The following is a 16,218-nucleotide window of genomic DNA, read 5'->3' on the forward strand; positions in this document are numbered from 1 at the left end:
AGCAAATTTAAGTAAAACTTTTGAAATCGGGCAACTTGTATACCACTGAGTGTGCACCACAGATGCTCAGACTTACGGGTATTCAAAGCTGCTTCAAACAGTTTGTTCCTGCAACAAAGCTGTATTTCTCGACATACTAGTGAAACATTATATGGTTGTACCTCAAATTCTATTGCCAAAACCAATAATCAGTTTTTCATCTGTTATAACAGAAATAAAGCTACTGCCCCGAGTGAGGATTGAATTCACGACCTTCAGATTATGAGACTGATACACTACCTATTGCACCATTGAGGCACTTGGTAAGTTAATAAAAGTCAACAAATTCTCTTGGAAATATGATTTATTAGATTAATTTAACCAATTATGCTAGTAATTCAGTGCAAAAAGTCTCAAAGCAAATTTAAGTAAAACTTTTGAAATCGGGCATTTTGTATACCACTGAGTGTGCACTACACATGCTCAGACTTACAGGTATTCAAAGCTGCTTCAAACAGTTTGTTTCTGTTATAAACCTGTATTTCTCGACATACTAGTGCAACATTATATGGTTGTACCTCAAATTCTATTGCAAAAACCAGTAATCAGTTTTTCATCTGATATATCAGAAACAAAACTACTGCCCCAAGTGAGGATTGAACTTACGACCTTCAGATTATGAGACTGACGCACTACCTACTGCACTATTGAGGCACTTGGTAAGTTAATAAAAGTCAACACAATCTCTGGGAAATAGGATTTATTAGATTAATTTAACCAATTATGCTAGTAATTCAGTGCAAAAAGTCTCAAAGCAAATTTAAGTAAAACCTTCGAAATCGGGCAACTTGTATACCACTGAGTGTGCACTACAGATGCTCAGACTTACAGGTATTCAAAGGCGCTTCAAACAGTTTGTTTCTGTTATAAACCTGTAGTTCTCGACATACTAGTGAAACATTTTATGGTTGTACCTCAAATTCTATTGCAAAAACCAGTAATCAGTTTTTCATCTGATGTAACAGAAACAAAACTACCACCCCAAGTGAGGATTGAACTCACGACCTTCAGATTATGAGACTGACGCGCTACCTACTGCGCTATTGAGGCACTTGGTAAGTTAATAAAAGTCAACAAAGTCTCTGGGAAATAGGATTTATTAGATTAATTTAACCAATTATGCTAGTAATTCAGTGCAAAAAGTCTCAACGCAAATATAAGAAAAGATTTTAGAATTCGGGCATTTTATATACCACAGAGTATGCACTACAGATGCTCAGACTTACAGGTATTCAAAGCTGCTTCAAACAGTTTGTTTCTGTTTTAAACCTGTAGTTCTCGACATACTAGTGAAACATTATATGGTTGTAACTCATATTCTATGAAAAAGACCAATAATCAGTTTTTCATCTGTTATAACAGAAATAAAACTACTGCCCAAGTAAGGATTGAATTCACGACCTTCAGATTATGAGACTGACGCGCTACCTACTGCGCTATTGAGGCACTTGGTAAGTTAATAAAAGTCAACAAATTCTCTGGGAAATATGATTTATTAGATTAATTTAACCAATTATGCTAGTAATTCAGTGCAAAAAGTCTCAAAGCAAATTTAAGTAAAACCTTCGAAATCAGGCAACTTGTATACCACTGAGTGTGCACTACAGATGCTCAGACTTACAGGTATTCAAAGGCGCTTCAAACAGTTTGTTTCTGTTATAAACCTGTAGTTCTCGACATACTAGTGAAAGATTTTATGGTTGTACCTCAAATTCTATTGCAAAAACCAACAATCAGATTTTCATCTGATATATCAGAAACAAAACTACTGCCCCAAGTGAGGATTGAACTCACGACCTTCAGATTATGAGACTGACGCGCTACCTACTGCACCAGTGAGGATTGAATTCACGACCTTCAGATTATGAGACTGATACACTACCTACTGCGCTATTGAGGCACTTGGTAAGTTAATAAAAGTCAACAAAATCTCTGGGAAATAGGATTTATTAGATTAATTACCCCAATAAAGCTAGTAATTCAGTGCAAAAAGTCTCAAAGCAAATTTACGTAAAGTTTTTGATGTCGGGGCAACTTGTATACCACAGAGTGTGCACCACAGATGCTCAGACTTACAGGTATTCAAAGCTGCTTCAAACAGTTTGTTTCTGTTATAAACCTGTATTTCTCGACATACTAGTGCAACATTATATGGTTGTACCTCAAGTTCTATTGCTAAAACCAATAATCAGTTTTTCATCTGTTATAACAGAAATAAAACTACTGCCCCAAGTGAGGATTGAACTCACGACCTTCAGATTATGAGACTGATGCACTACCTACTGCGCTATTGAGGCACTTGGTAAGTTAATAAAAGTCAACAAATTCTCTGGGAAACAGGATTTATTAGATTAATTTCCCCAATTATGCTAGTAATTCAGTGCAAAAAGTCTCAAAGCAAATTTAAGTAAAACTTTCGAAATCGGGCATTTTGTATACCACTGAGTGTGCACCACAGACGCTCAGACTTACAGGTATTCAAAGCTGCTTCAAACAGTTTGTTTCTGTTATAAACCTGTATTTCTCGACATACTAGTGCAACATTATATGGTTGTACCTCAAGTTCTATTGCTAAAACCAATAATCAGTTTTTCATCTGATGTAACAGAAATAAAACTACTGCCCCAAGTGAGGATTGAACTCACGACCTTCAGATTACGAGACTGACGCACTACCTATTGCACTATTGAGGCACTTGGTAAGTTAATAAAAGTCAACAAATTCTCTGGGAAATATGATTTATTAGATTAATTTAACCAATTATGCTAGTAATTAAGTGCAAAAAGTCTCAAAGCAAATTTACGTAAAGTTTTCGATGTCGGGGCAACTTGTATACCACAGAGTGTGCACCACAGATGCTCAGACTTACAGGTATTCAAAGCTGCTTCAAACAGTTTGTTTCTGTTATAAACCTGTATTTCTCGACATACTAGTGCAACATTATATGGTTGTACCTCAAATTCTATTGCTAAAACCAATAATCAGTTTTTCTTCTGTTATAACAGAAATAAAACTACTACCCCAAGTGAGGATTGAACTCACGACCTTCAGATTATGAGACTGATACACTACCTACTGCACTATTGAGGCACTTGGTAAGTTAATAAAAGTCAACAAATTCTCTGGGAAATATGATTTATTAGATTAATTTAACCAATTATGCTAGTAGTTCAGTGCAAAAAGTCTCAAAGCAAATTTAAGTAAAACTTTTGAAGTCGGGGCAACTTGTATACCACTGAGTGTGCACTACACATGCTCAGACTTACAGGTATTCAAAAGCGCTTCAAACAGTTTGTTTCTTTTATAAACCTGTAGTTCTCGACATACTAGTGAAACTTTATATGGTTGTACCTCAAATTCTATTGCAAAAACCAGTAATCAGTTTTTCATCTGATGTAACAGAAATAAAACTACTGCCCAAGTGAGGATTGAATTCACGACCTTCAGATTATGAGACTGATACACTACCTACTGCGCTATTGAGGCACTTGGTAAGCTAATAAAAGTCAACACAATCTCTGGGAAATATGATTTATTAGATTAATTTCCCCAATTATGCTAGTAATTCAGTGCAAAATGTCTCAAAGCAAATTTAGGTAAAGTTTTTGAAGTCGGGGCAACTTGTGTCCCACAGAGTGTGCACCACAGACGCTCAGACTTACAGGTATTCAAAGCTGCTTCAAACAGTTTGTTCCTGCAACAAAGCTGTATTTCTCGACATACTAGTGAAACATTATATGGTTGTACCTCAAATTCTATTGCTAAAACCAGTAATCAGTTTTTCATCTGTTATAACAGAAATAAAACTACTGCCCCAAGTGAGGATTGAACTCACGACCTTCAGATTATGAGACTGACGCGCTACCTACTGCGCTATTGAGGCACTTGGTAAGTTAATAAAAGTCAACAAAATCTCTGGAAAATAGGATTTATTAGATTATTTTAACCAATTAGGCTAGTAATTCAGTGCAAAAAGTCTCAAAGCAAATTTAAGTAAAACTTTTGAAATCGGGCATTTTGTATACCACTGAGTGTGCACTACACATGCTCAGACTTACAGGTATTCAAAGCTGTTTCAAACAGTTTGTTTCTTTTATAAACCTGAAGTTCTCGACATACTAGTGAAACATTATATGGTTGTACCTCATATTCTATGAAAAAGACCAATAATCAGTTTTTCATCCAATAAAAACGAAGTAAACCTACTACCCCAAGTGAGGATTGAACTCACGACCTTCACATTACGAGACTGACGCACTACCTACTGCACTATTGAGGCACTTGGTAAGATATTAAAAGTCAACAAATTCTCTGGGAATTATGATTTATTACATTAATTTAACCAATCAAGCTAGTAATTCAGTGCAAAATGTCTCAAAGCAAATTTAGGTAAAGTTTTTGAAGTCGGGGCAACTTGTGTCCTACGGAGTGTGCACCACAGACGCTCAGACTTACAGGTATTCAAAGCTGCTTCAAACAGTTTTTTTCTGTTATAAACCTGTAGTTCTCGACATACTAGTGAAACATTATATGGTTGTACCTCAAACTCTATTGCAAAAACCAATTATCAGTTTTTCATCTGATGTAACAGAAATAAAACTACTGCCCCAAGTGAGGATTGAACTCACGACCTTCAGATTATGAGACTGACGCACTACCTACTGCGCTATTGAGGCACTTGGTAAGTTAATAAAAGTCAACAAATTCTCTGGGAAATAGGATTTATTAGATTAATTTCCCCAATTAAGCTAGTAGTTCAGTGCAAAAAGTCTCAAGGCAAAGTTAAATAAAACTTTTGAAGTCGGGGCATTTTGTATACCACTGAGTGTGCACTACACATGCTCAGACTTACAGGTATTCAAAGCTGCATCAAACAGTTTGTTTCTTTTATAAACATGTAGTTCTCGACATACTAGTGCAACATTATATGGTTGTACCTCAATTTCTATTGCAAAAACCAATACTCGGTTTCTCATCTGTTATAACAGAAATAAAACTACTGCCCAAGTGAGGATTGAACTCACGACCTTCAGATTATGAGACTGATACACTACCTATTGCACTATTGAGGCACTTGGTAAGTTAATAAAAGTCAACAAATTCTCTTGGAAATATGATTTATTAGATTAATTTCCCCAATTAAGCTAGTAGTTCAGTGCAAAAAGTCTCAAGGCAAAGTTAAATAAAACTTTTGAAGTCGGGGCAATTTGTATACCACAGAGTATGCACCACAGATGCTCAGACTTACATTTATTCAAAGGCGCTTCAAACAGTTTGTTTCTGTTATAAACCTGTTGTTCTCGACATACTAGTGAAACATTATATGGTTGTAACTCATATTCTATGAAAAAGATCGATAATCAGTTTTTCATCCAATAAAAACGAAATAAAACTACTACCCCAAGTGAGGATTGAACTCACGACCTTCAGATTATGAGACTGACGCACTACCTACTGCGCTATTGAGGCACTTGGTAAGTTAATAAAAGTCAACAAAATCTCTGGGAAACAGGATTTATTAGATTAATTTAACCAATCAAGCTAGTAGTTCAGTGCAAAAAGTCTCAACGCAAATATAAGAAAAGCATGTACAATTCGGGCATTTTATATACCACAGAGTATGCGGTACAGATGCTCAGACTTACAGGTATTCAAAGCTGCTTCAAACAGTTTGTTTCTGTTATAAACCTGTAGTTCTCGACATACTAGTGAAACTTTATATATGGTTGTACCTCATATTCTATGAAAAAGACCAATAATCAGTTTTTCATCTGATGTAACAGAAACAAAACTACTGCCCCAAGTGAGGATTGAACTCACGACCTTCAGATTATGAGACTGACGCACTACCTACTGCGCTATTGAGGCACTTGGTAAGTTAATAAAAGTCAACAAAGTCTCTGGGAAATAGGATTTATTAGATTAATTTAACCTATTAAGCTAGTAATTCAGTGCAAAATGTCTCAAAGCAACTTTAAGTAAAACTTTTGAAATCGGGCATTTTGTATACCACTGAGTGTGCACTACACATGCTCAGACTTACAGGTATTCAAAGGCGCTTCAAACAGTTTGTTTCTGTTATAAACCTGTTGTTCTCGACATACTAGTGAAACATTATATGGTTGTACCTCATATTCTATGAAAAAGACCAATAATCAGTTTTTCATCTGATGTAACAGAAACAAAACTACTGCCCCAAGTGAGGATTGAACTCACGACCTTCAGATTATGAGACTGACGCACTACCTATTGCACCATTGAGGCACTTGGTAAGTTAATAAAAGTCAACGAATTCTCTGGGAAATAGGATTTATTAGATTAATTTAACCAATTAGGCTAGTAATTCAGTGCAAAAAGTCTCAAAGCAAATTTAGGTAAAGTTTTTGAAGTCGGGGCAACTTGTGTCCCACAGAGTGTGCACCACAGACGCTCAGACTTACAGGTATTCAAAGCTGCTTCAAACAGTTTGTTCCTGCAACAAAGCTGTATTTCTCGACATACTAGTGAAACATTATATGGTTGTACCTCAAATTCTATTGCTAAAACCAATAATCAGTTTTTCATCTGTTATAACAGAAATAAAACTACTGCCCCAAGTGAGGATTGAACTCACGACCTTCAGATTATGAGACTTATGCACTACCTACTGCGCTATTGAGGCACTTGGTAAGTTAATAAAAGTCAACAAATTCTCTGGGAAACAGGATTTATTAGATTAATTTCCCCAATTATGCTAGTAATTCAGTTCAAAAAGTCTCAAAGCAAATTTAAGTAAAACTTTCGAAATCGGGCATTTTGTATACCACTGAGTGTGCACCACAGACGCTCAGACTTACAGGTATTCAAAGCTGCTTCAAACAGTTTGTTTCTGTTATAAACCTGTATTTCTCGACATACTAGTGCAACATTATATGGTTGTACCTCAAGTTCTATTGCTAAAACCAATAATCAGTTTTTCATCTGATGTAACAGAAATAAAACTACTGCCCCAAGTGAGGATTGAACTCACGACCTTCAGATTACGAGACTGACGCACTACCTATTGCACTATTGAGGCACTTGGTAAGTTAATAAAAGTCAACAAATTCTCTGGGAAATATGATTTATTAGATTAATTTAACCAATTATGCTAGTAATTAAGTGCAAAAAGTCTCAAAGCAAATTTACGTAAAGTTTTCGATGTCGGGGCAACTTGTATACCACAGAGTGTGCACCACAGATGCTCAGACTTACAGGTATTCAAAGCTGCTTCAAACAGTTTGTTTCTGTTATAAACCTGTATTTTTCGACATACTAGTGCAACATTATATGGTTGTACCTCAAATTCTATTGCTAAAACCAATAATCAGTTTTTCTTCTGTTATAACAGAAATAAAACTACTACCCCAAGTGAGGATTGAACTCACGACCTTCAGATTATGAGACTGATACACTACCTACTGCACTATTGAGGCACTTGGTAAGTTAATAAAAGTCAACAAATTCTCTGGGAAATATGATTTATTAGATTAATTTAACCAATTATGCTAGTAGTTCAGTGCAAAAAGTCTCAAAGCAAATTTAAGTAAAACTTTTGAAGTCGGGGCAACTTGTATACCACTGAGTGTGCACTACACATGCTCAGACTTACAGGTATTCAAAAGCGCTTCAAACAGTTTGTTTCTTTTATAAACCTGTAGTTCTCGACATACTAGTGAAACTTTATATGGTTGTACCTCAAATTCTATTGCAAAAACCAGTAATCAGTTTTTCATCTGATGTAACAGAAATAAAACTACTGCCCAAGTGAGGATTGAATTCACGACCTTCAGATTATGAGACTGATACACTACCTACTGCGCTATTGAGGCACTTGGTAAGCTAATAAAAGTCAACACAATCTCTGGGAAATATGATTTATTAGATTAATTTCCCCAATTATGCTAGTAATTCAGTGCAAAATGTCTCAAAGCAAATTTAGGTAAAGTTTTTGAAGTCGGGGCAACTTGTGTCCCACAGAGTGTGCACCACAGACGCTCAGACTTACAGGTATTCAAAGCTGCTTCAAACAGTTTGTTCCTGCAACAAAGCTGTATTTCTCGACATACTAGTGAAACATTATATGGTTGTACCTCAAATTCTATTGCTAAAACCAGTAATCAGTTTTTCATCTGTTATAACAGAAATAAAACTACTGCCCCAAGTGAGGATTGAACTCACGACCTTCAGATTATGAGACTGACGCGCTACCTACTGCGCTATTGAGGCACTTGGTAAGTTAATAAAAGTCAACAAAATCTCTGGAAAATAGGATTTATTAGATTATTTTAACCAATTAGGCTAGTAATTCAGTGCAAAAAGTCTCAAAGCAAATTTAAGTAAAACTTTTGAAATCGGGCATTTTGTATACCACTGAGTGTGCACTACACATGCTCAGACTTACAGGTATTCAAAGCTGCTTCAAACAGTTTGTTTCTTTTATAAACCTGTAGTTCTCGACATACTAGTGAAACATTATATGGTTGTACCTCATATTCTATGAAAAAGACCAATAATCAGTTTTTCATCCAATAAAAACGAAGTAAACCTACTACCCCAAGTGAGGATTGAACTCACGACCTTCACATTACGAGACTGACGCACTACCTACTGCACTATTGAGGCACTTGGTAAGATATTAAAAGTCAACAAATTCTCTGGGAATTATGATTTATTACATTAATTTAACCAATCAAGCTAGTAATTCAGTGCAAAATGTCTCAAAGCAAATTTAGGTAAAGTTTTTGAAGTCGGGGCAACTTGTGTCCTACGGAGTGTGCACCACAGACGCTCAGACTTACAGGTATTCAAAGCTGCTTCAAACAGTTTTTTTCTGTTATAAACCTGTAGTTCTCGACATACTAGTGAAACATTATATGGTTGTACCTCAAACTCTATTGCAAAAACCAATTATCAGTTTTTCATCTGATGTAACAGAAATAAAACTACTGCCCCAAGTGAGGATTGAACTCACGACCTTCAGATTATGAGACTGACGCACTACCTACTGCGCTATTGAGGCACTTGGTAAGTTAATAAAAGTCAACAAATTCTCTGGGAAATAGGATTTATTAGATTAATTTCCCCAATTAAGCTAGTAGTTCAGTGCAAAAAGTCTCAAGGCAAAGTTAAATAAAACTTTTGAAGTCGGGGCATTTTGTATACCACTGAGTGTGCACTACACATGCTCAGACTTACAGGTATTCAAAGCTGCATCAAACAGTTTGTTTCTTTTATAAACATGTAGTTCTCGACATACTAGTGCAACATTATATGGTTGTACCTCAATTTCTATTGCAAAAACCAATACTCGGTTTCTCATCTGTTATAACAGAAATAAAACTACTGCCCAAGTGAGGATTGAACTCACGACCTTCAGATTATGAGACTGATACACTACCTATTGCACTATTGAGGCACTTGGTAAGTTAATAAAAGTCAACAAATTCTCTTGGAAATATGATTTATTAGATTAATTTCCCCAATTAAGCTAGTAGTTCAGTGCAAAAAGTCTCAAGGCAAAGTTAAATAAAACTTTTGAAGTCGGGGCAATTTGTATACCACAGAGTATGCACCACAGATGCTCAGACTTACATTTATTCAAAGGCGCTTCAAACAGTTTGTTTCTGTTATAAACCTGTTGTTCTCGACATACTAGTGAAACATTATATGGTTGTAACTCATATTCTATGAAAAAGATCGATAATCAGTTTTTCATCCAATAAAAACGAAATAAAACTACTACCCCAAGTGAGGATTGAACTCACGACCTTCAGATTATGAGACTGACGCACTACCTACTGCGCTATTGAGGCACTTGGTAAGTTAATAAAAGTCAACAAAATCTCTGGGAAACAGGATTTATTAGATTAATTTAACCAATCAAGCTAGTAGTTCAGTGCAAAAAGTCTCAACGCAAATATAAGAAAAGCATGTACAATTCGGGCATTTTATATACCACAGAGTATGCGGTACAGATGCTCAGACTTACAGGTATTCAAAGCTGCTTCAAACAGTTTGTTTCTGTTATAAACCTGTAGTTCTCGACATACTAGTGAAACTTTATATATGGTTGTACCTCATATTCTATGAAAAAGACCAATAATCAGTTTTTCATCTGATGTAACAGAAACAAAACTACTGCCCCAAGTGAGGATTGAACTCACGACCTTCAGATTATGAGACTGACGCACTACCTACTGCGCTATTGAGGCACTTGGTAAGTTAATAAAAGTCAACAAAGTCTCTGGGAAATAGGATTTATTAGATTAATTTAACCTATTAAGCTAGTAATTCAGTGCAAAATGTCTCAAAGCAACTTTAAGTAAAACTTTTGAAATCGGGCATTTTGTATACCACTGAGTGTGCACTACACATGCTCAGACTTACAGGTATTCAAAGGCGCTTCAAACAGTTTGTTTCTGTTATAAACCTGTTGTTCTCGACATACTAGTGAAACATTATATGGTTGTACCTCATATTCTATGAAAAAGACCAATAATCAGTTTTTCATCTGATGTAACAGAAACAAAACTACTGCCCCAAGTGAGGATTGAACTCACGACCTTCAGATTATGAGACTGACGCACTACCTATTGCACCATTGAGGCACTTGGTAAGTTAATAAAAGTCAACGAATTCTCTGGGAAATAGGATTTATTAGATTAATTTAACCAATTAGGCTAGTAATTCAGTGCAAAAAGTCTCAAAGCAAATTTAGGTAAAGTTTTTGAAGTCGGGGCAACTTGTGTCCCACAGAGTGTGCACCACAGACGCTCAGACTTACAGGTATTCAAAGCTGCTTCAAACAGTTTGTTCCTGCAACAAAGCTGTATTTCTCGACATACTAGTGAAACATTATATGGTTGTACCTCAAATTCTATTGCTAAAACCAATAATCAGTTTTTCATCTGTTATAACAGAAATAAAACTACTGCCCCAAGTGAGGATTGAACTCACGACCTTCAGATTATGAGACTGACGCACTACCTACTGCGCTATTGAGGCACTTGGTAACTTAATAAAAGTCAACGAAATCTTTTGGAAATAGGATTTATTAGATTAATTTCCCCAATTATGCTAGTAATTCAGTGCAAAAAGTCTCAACGCAAATATAAGTAAAACTTTCGAAATCGGGCATTTTGTATACCACTGAGTGTGCACTACCCATGCTCAGACTTACAGGTATTCAAAAGCGCTTCAAACAGTTTGTTTCTTTTATAAACCTGTAGTTCTCGACATACTAGTGAAACTTTATATGGTTGTACCTCAAATTCTATTGCAAAAACCAACAATCAGATTTTCATTTGATATATCAGAAATAAAACTACTGCCCCAAGTGAGGATTGAACTCACGACCTTCAGATTATGAGACTGACGCACTACCTATTGCACCATTGAGGCACTTGGTAAGTTAATAAAAGTCAACGAATTCTCTGGGAAATAGGATTTATTAGATTAATTTAACCAATTAGGCTAGTAATTCAGTGCAAAAAGTCTCAAAGCAAATTTAGGTAAAGTTTTTGAAGTCGGGGCAACTTGTGTCCCACAGAGTGTGCACCACAGACGCTCAGACTTACAGGTATTCAAAGCTGCTTCAAACAGTTTGTTCCTGCAACAAAGCTGTATTTCTCGACATACTAGTGAAACATTATATGGTTGTACCTCAAATTCTATTGCTAAAACCAATAATCAGTTTTTCATCTGTTATAACAGAAATAAAACTACTGCCCCAAGTGAGGATTGAACTCACGACCTTCAGATTATGAGACTGACGCACTACCTACTGCGCTATTGAGGCACTTGGTAAGTTAATAAAAGTCAACAAATTCTCTTGGAAATAGGATTTATTAGATTATTTTAACCAATTATGCTAGTAATTCAGTGCAAAAAGTCTCAAAGCAAATTTAAGTAAAACTTTTGAAATCGGGCATTTTGTATACCACTGAGTGTGCACTACACATGCTCAGACTTACAGGTATTCAAAGCTGCTTCAAACAGTTTGTTTCTGTTATAAACCTGTATTTCTCGACATACTAGTGAAACATTATATGGTTGTAACTCATATTCTATGAAAAAGACCAATAATCAGTTTTTCATCTGATATATCAGAAACAAAACTACTGCCCCGAGTGAGGATTGAACTCACGACCTTCAGATTATGAGACTGACGCGCTACCTACTGCGCTATTGAGGCACTTGGTAAGTTAATAAAAGTCAACAAAATCTCTGGGAAAAATGATGTATTAGATTAATTTAACCAATTAGGCTAGTAATTCAGTGCAAAAAGTCTCAAAGCAAATTTAAGTAAAACTTTTGAAATCGGGCATTTTGTATACCACTGAGTGTGCACTACACATGCTCAGACTTACAGGTATTCAAAGGCGCTTCAAACAGTTTGTTTCTGTTATAAACCTGTAGTTCTCGACATACTAGTGCAACATTATAAGGTTGTACCTCAAATTCTATAGCTAAAACTAATAATTCGTTTTTTATCTGATGACAAAGAAATAAAACTACTACCCCAAGTGAGGATTGAACTCACGACCTGCAGATTATGAGACTGACGCACTACCTATTGCACCATTGAGGCACTTGGTAACTTAATAAAAGTCAACGAAATCTCTGGGAAATATGATTTATTAGATTAATTACCCGAATTAAGCTAGTAATTCAGTGCAAAAAGTCTCAAAGCAAATTTACGTAAAGTTTTTGATGTCGGGGCAACTTGTATACCACAGAGTGTGCACCACAGATGCTCAGACTTACAGGTATTCAAAGCTGCTTCAAACAGTTTGTTCCTGCAACAAAGCTGTATTTCTCGACATACTAGTGCAACATTATATGGTTGTACCTCAAATTCTACTGCTAAAACCAATAATCAGTTTTTCATCTGTTATATCAGAAATAAAACTACTACCCCAAGTGAGGATTGAATTCACGACCTTCAGATTATGAGACTGACGCACTACCTACTGCGCTATTGAGGCACTTGGTAAGTTAATAAAAGTCAACAAAATCTCTGGGAAATATGATTTATTAGATTAATTTAACCAATTATGCTAGTAATTCAGTGCAAAAAGTCTCAAAGCAAATTTAGGTAAAGTTTTTGATGTCGGGGCAACTTGTGTCCCACAGAGTGTGCACCACAGACGCTCAGACTTACAGGTATTCAAAGCTGCTTCAAACAGTTTGTGCCTGTTACTAACCTGTGGTTTTCGACATTCTAGTGAAACATTAAAAGGTTGTACCTCAAGTTCTATAGCTAAAACTAATATATCGTTTTTTATCTGATGACAAAGAAATAAAACTACTACCCCAAGTGAGGATTGAACTCACGACCTGCAGATTATGAAACTGATACACTACCTATTGCACCATTGAGGCACTTGGTAGGTTAATAAAGGTCAACGAAATCTTTGTGAAATAGGACTTATTAAATTAATTTCCCCAATTAAGCTAGTATTTCAGTGCAAAACGTCTCAAAGCAAATTTAAGTAAAAGTTTTGAAATCGGGGCAACTTGTATACCACTGAGTGTACACTACAGATGCTCAGACTTACAGGTATTCAAAGGCGCTTCAAACAGTTTGTTTCTGTTATAAGCCTGTAGTTCTCGACATACTAGTGAAAAATTATATGGTTGTACCTCAAATTCTATTGCAAAAACAAATAATCAGTTTTTCATCTGTTATAACAGTAGTAAAACTACTGCCCCAAGTGAGGATTGAACTCACGACCTTCAGATTATGAGACTGATACACTACCTACTGCGCTATTGAGGCACTTGGTAAGTTAATAAAAGTCAACAAAATCTCTGGGAATTATGATTTATTAGATTAATTTCCCCAATTAAGCTAGTAATTCAGTGCAAAATGTCTCAAAGCAAATATAAGAAAAGATTTTAGAATTCGGGCATTTTATATACCACAGAGTATGCACCACAGATGCTCAGACTTACAGGTATTCAAAGCTGCTTCAAACAGTTTGTTTCTGTTATAAACCTGTAGTTCTCGACATACTAGTGAAACATTATATGGTTGTACCTCAAATTCTATTGCAAAAACCAATACTCGGTTTCTCATCTGTTATAACAGAAGTAAAACTACTGCCCCAAGTGAGGATTGAACTCACGACCTTCACATTACGAGACTGATACACTACCTACTGCGCTATTGAGGCACTTGGTAAGTTAATAAAAGTCAACAAAATCTCTGGGAAATATGATTTATTAGATTAATTTAACCATTTATGCTAGTAATTCAGTGCAAAAAGTCTCAAGGCAAAGTTAAATAAAACTTTTGAAGTCGGGGCAATTTGTATACCACAGAGTATGCACCACAGATGCACAGACTTACATTTATTCAAAGGCGCTTCAAACAGTTTGTTTCTGTTATAAACCTGTAGTTCTCGACATACTAGTGCAACATTATATGGTTGTACCTCAAAATCTATTGCTAAAACCAATAATCAGTTTTTCATCTGATGTAAAAGATATAAAACAACTGCCCCAAGTGAGGATTGAACTCACGACCTTCAGATTATGAGACTGACGCGCTACCTACTGCACCATTGAAGCGCTAGGTAAGTTAATTAAAGTCAACAAAATCTCTGGGAAATAGGATTTATTAGATTAATTTCCCCAATTAGGCTAGTGATTCAGTGCAAAGAGTCTCAACGCAAATATAAGAAAAGCATGTACAATTCGGGCATTTTATATACCACAGAGTATGCGGTACAGATGCTCAGACTTACAGGTATTCAAAGCTGCTTCAAACAGTTTGTTTCTGTTATAAACCTGTATTTCTCGACATACTAGTGAAACTTTATATGGTTGTACCTCAAATTCTATTGCAAAAACCAATAACCAGTTTTTCATCTGATGTAAAAGATATAAAACAACTGCCCCAAGTGAGGATTGAACTCACGACCTTCAGATTATGAGACTGACGCGCTACCTACTGCACCATTGAAGCGCTAGGTAAGTTAATTAAAGTCAACAAAATCTCTGGGAAATATGACTTATTAGAATTATTTCCCCAATTAGGCTAGTAATTCAGTGCATAACGTCTCAACGCAAATATAAGAAAGATTTTAGAATTCGGGCATTTTATATACCACAGAGTATGCGCTACAGATGCTCAGACTTACAGGTATTCAAAGCTGCTTCAAACAGTTTGTTTCTGTTATAAATCTGTAGTTCTCGACATACTAGTGAAACTTTATATATGGTTGTACCTCATATTCTATGAAAAAGACCAATAATCAGCTTTTCATCCAATAAAAAAGAAATAAAACTACTACCCCAAGCGAGGATTGAACTCACGACCTTCAGATTATGAGACTGACGCGCTACCTATTGCACCATTGAGGCACTTGATAACGTAATAAAAGTCAACGAAATCTTTGGGAAATAACATTTATTAGATTAATTTAACTAATTAAGCTAATAAGTCAGTGCAAAAAGTCTCAAAGCAAATTTAGGTAAAGTTTTTGAAGTCGGGGCAACTTGTGTTCCACAGAGTGTGCACCACAGACGCTCAGACTTACAGGTATTCAAAGCTGCTTCAAACAGTTTGTGCCTGTTACTAACCTGTGGTTTTCGACATTCTAGTCAAAGATTATAAGGTTGTACCTCAAATTCTATTGCTAAAACTAATAATCCGTTTTTTATCTGATGACAAAGAAATAAAACTACTACCTCAAGCGAGGATTGAACTCATGACCTTCAGATTATGAGACTGACGCACTACCTATTGCACCATTGAAGCACTTGGTAAGTTGATCAAAGTCAACGAATTCTCTGGGAAATAGGATTTATTAAATTAATTACCCCAATTAAGCTAGTAATTCAGTGCAAAAAGTCTCAAAGCAAATTTACGTAAAGTTTTTGATGTCGGGGCAACTTGTATACCACAGAGTGTGCACCACAGATGCTCAGACTTACAGGTATTCAAAGCTGCTTCAAACAGTTTGTTTCTGTTATAACCCTGTATTTCTCGACATACTAGTGAAACATTATATGGTTGTACCTCATATTCTATGAAACAGACCGATAATCAGTTTTTCATCCGATAAAAACGAAATTAAACTACTACCCCAAGTGAGGATTGAACTCACGACCTTCAGATTATGAGACTGACGCACTACCTATTGCACCATT

General features: G+C 35.8%; 1 protein-coding gene and 21 non-coding genes across 22 annotated transcripts in view; all 22 read right to left on the reverse strand.

The window, feature by feature from the left end:
- Positions 1-16,218, reverse strand: part of LOC137388081 (uncharacterized) — a 105,293-nt gene that overhangs the window by 56,113 nt on the left and 32,962 nt on the right. The gene's annotated exons all lie outside the window — the stretch shown is intronic.
- On the reverse strand, positions 1,017-1,089 carry Trnam-cau (transfer RNA methionine (anticodon CAU)). The gene has a single exon. It is a non-coding gene; the product is annotated as a tRNA-Met (tRNA).
- Trnam-cau (transfer RNA methionine (anticodon CAU)) lies at positions 2,264-2,336 on the reverse strand. Its single transcript has one exon. It is a non-coding gene; the product is annotated as a tRNA-Met (tRNA).
- Positions 2,660-2,732, reverse strand: Trnat-cgu (transfer RNA threonine (anticodon CGU)). Its single transcript has one exon. It is a non-coding gene; the product is annotated as a tRNA-Thr (tRNA).
- Positions 3,850-3,922, reverse strand: Trnam-cau (transfer RNA methionine (anticodon CAU)). Its single transcript has one exon. It is a non-coding gene; the product is annotated as a tRNA-Met (tRNA).
- Trnat-cgu (transfer RNA threonine (anticodon CGU)) lies at positions 4,246-4,318 on the reverse strand. The gene has a single exon. It is a non-coding gene; the product is annotated as a tRNA-Thr (tRNA).
- Trnam-cau (transfer RNA methionine (anticodon CAU)) lies at positions 4,643-4,715 on the reverse strand. Its single transcript has one exon. It is a non-coding gene; the product is annotated as a tRNA-Met (tRNA).
- On the reverse strand, positions 5,436-5,508 carry Trnam-cau (transfer RNA methionine (anticodon CAU)). The gene has a single exon. It is a non-coding gene; the product is annotated as a tRNA-Met (tRNA).
- Positions 5,835-5,907, reverse strand: Trnam-cau (transfer RNA methionine (anticodon CAU)). The gene has a single exon. It is a non-coding gene; the product is annotated as a tRNA-Met (tRNA).
- Positions 7,024-7,096, reverse strand: Trnat-cgu (transfer RNA threonine (anticodon CGU)). The gene has a single exon. It is a non-coding gene; the product is annotated as a tRNA-Thr (tRNA).
- Trnam-cau (transfer RNA methionine (anticodon CAU)) lies at positions 8,214-8,286 on the reverse strand. Its single transcript has one exon. It is a non-coding gene; the product is annotated as a tRNA-Met (tRNA).
- On the reverse strand, positions 8,610-8,682 carry Trnat-cgu (transfer RNA threonine (anticodon CGU)). The gene has a single exon. It is a non-coding gene; the product is annotated as a tRNA-Thr (tRNA).
- Positions 9,007-9,079, reverse strand: Trnam-cau (transfer RNA methionine (anticodon CAU)). The gene has a single exon. It is a non-coding gene; the product is annotated as a tRNA-Met (tRNA).
- Positions 9,800-9,872, reverse strand: Trnam-cau (transfer RNA methionine (anticodon CAU)). The gene has a single exon. It is a non-coding gene; the product is annotated as a tRNA-Met (tRNA).
- Positions 10,199-10,271, reverse strand: Trnam-cau (transfer RNA methionine (anticodon CAU)). The gene has a single exon. It is a non-coding gene; the product is annotated as a tRNA-Met (tRNA).
- Positions 10,992-11,064, reverse strand: Trnam-cau (transfer RNA methionine (anticodon CAU)). Its single transcript has one exon. It is a non-coding gene; the product is annotated as a tRNA-Met (tRNA).
- Trnam-cau (transfer RNA methionine (anticodon CAU)) lies at positions 11,785-11,857 on the reverse strand. The gene has a single exon. It is a non-coding gene; the product is annotated as a tRNA-Met (tRNA).
- Positions 12,181-12,253, reverse strand: Trnam-cau (transfer RNA methionine (anticodon CAU)). Its single transcript has one exon. It is a non-coding gene; the product is annotated as a tRNA-Met (tRNA).
- Positions 13,768-13,840, reverse strand: Trnam-cau (transfer RNA methionine (anticodon CAU)). The gene has a single exon. It is a non-coding gene; the product is annotated as a tRNA-Met (tRNA).
- Trnat-cgu (transfer RNA threonine (anticodon CGU)) lies at positions 14,165-14,237 on the reverse strand. The gene has a single exon. It is a non-coding gene; the product is annotated as a tRNA-Thr (tRNA).
- Positions 14,562-14,634, reverse strand: Trnam-cau (transfer RNA methionine (anticodon CAU)). Its single transcript has one exon. It is a non-coding gene; the product is annotated as a tRNA-Met (tRNA).
- Trnam-cau (transfer RNA methionine (anticodon CAU)) lies at positions 14,959-15,031 on the reverse strand. The gene has a single exon. It is a non-coding gene; the product is annotated as a tRNA-Met (tRNA).

This window comes from Watersipora subatra, chromosome 2, assembly GCF_963576615.1.
Source record: "Watersipora subatra chromosome 2, tzWatSuba1.1, whole genome shotgun sequence".
In the NCBI taxonomy this organism is placed as follows: domain Eukaryota; kingdom Metazoa; phylum Bryozoa; class Gymnolaemata; order Cheilostomatida; family Watersiporidae; genus Watersipora; species Watersipora subatra.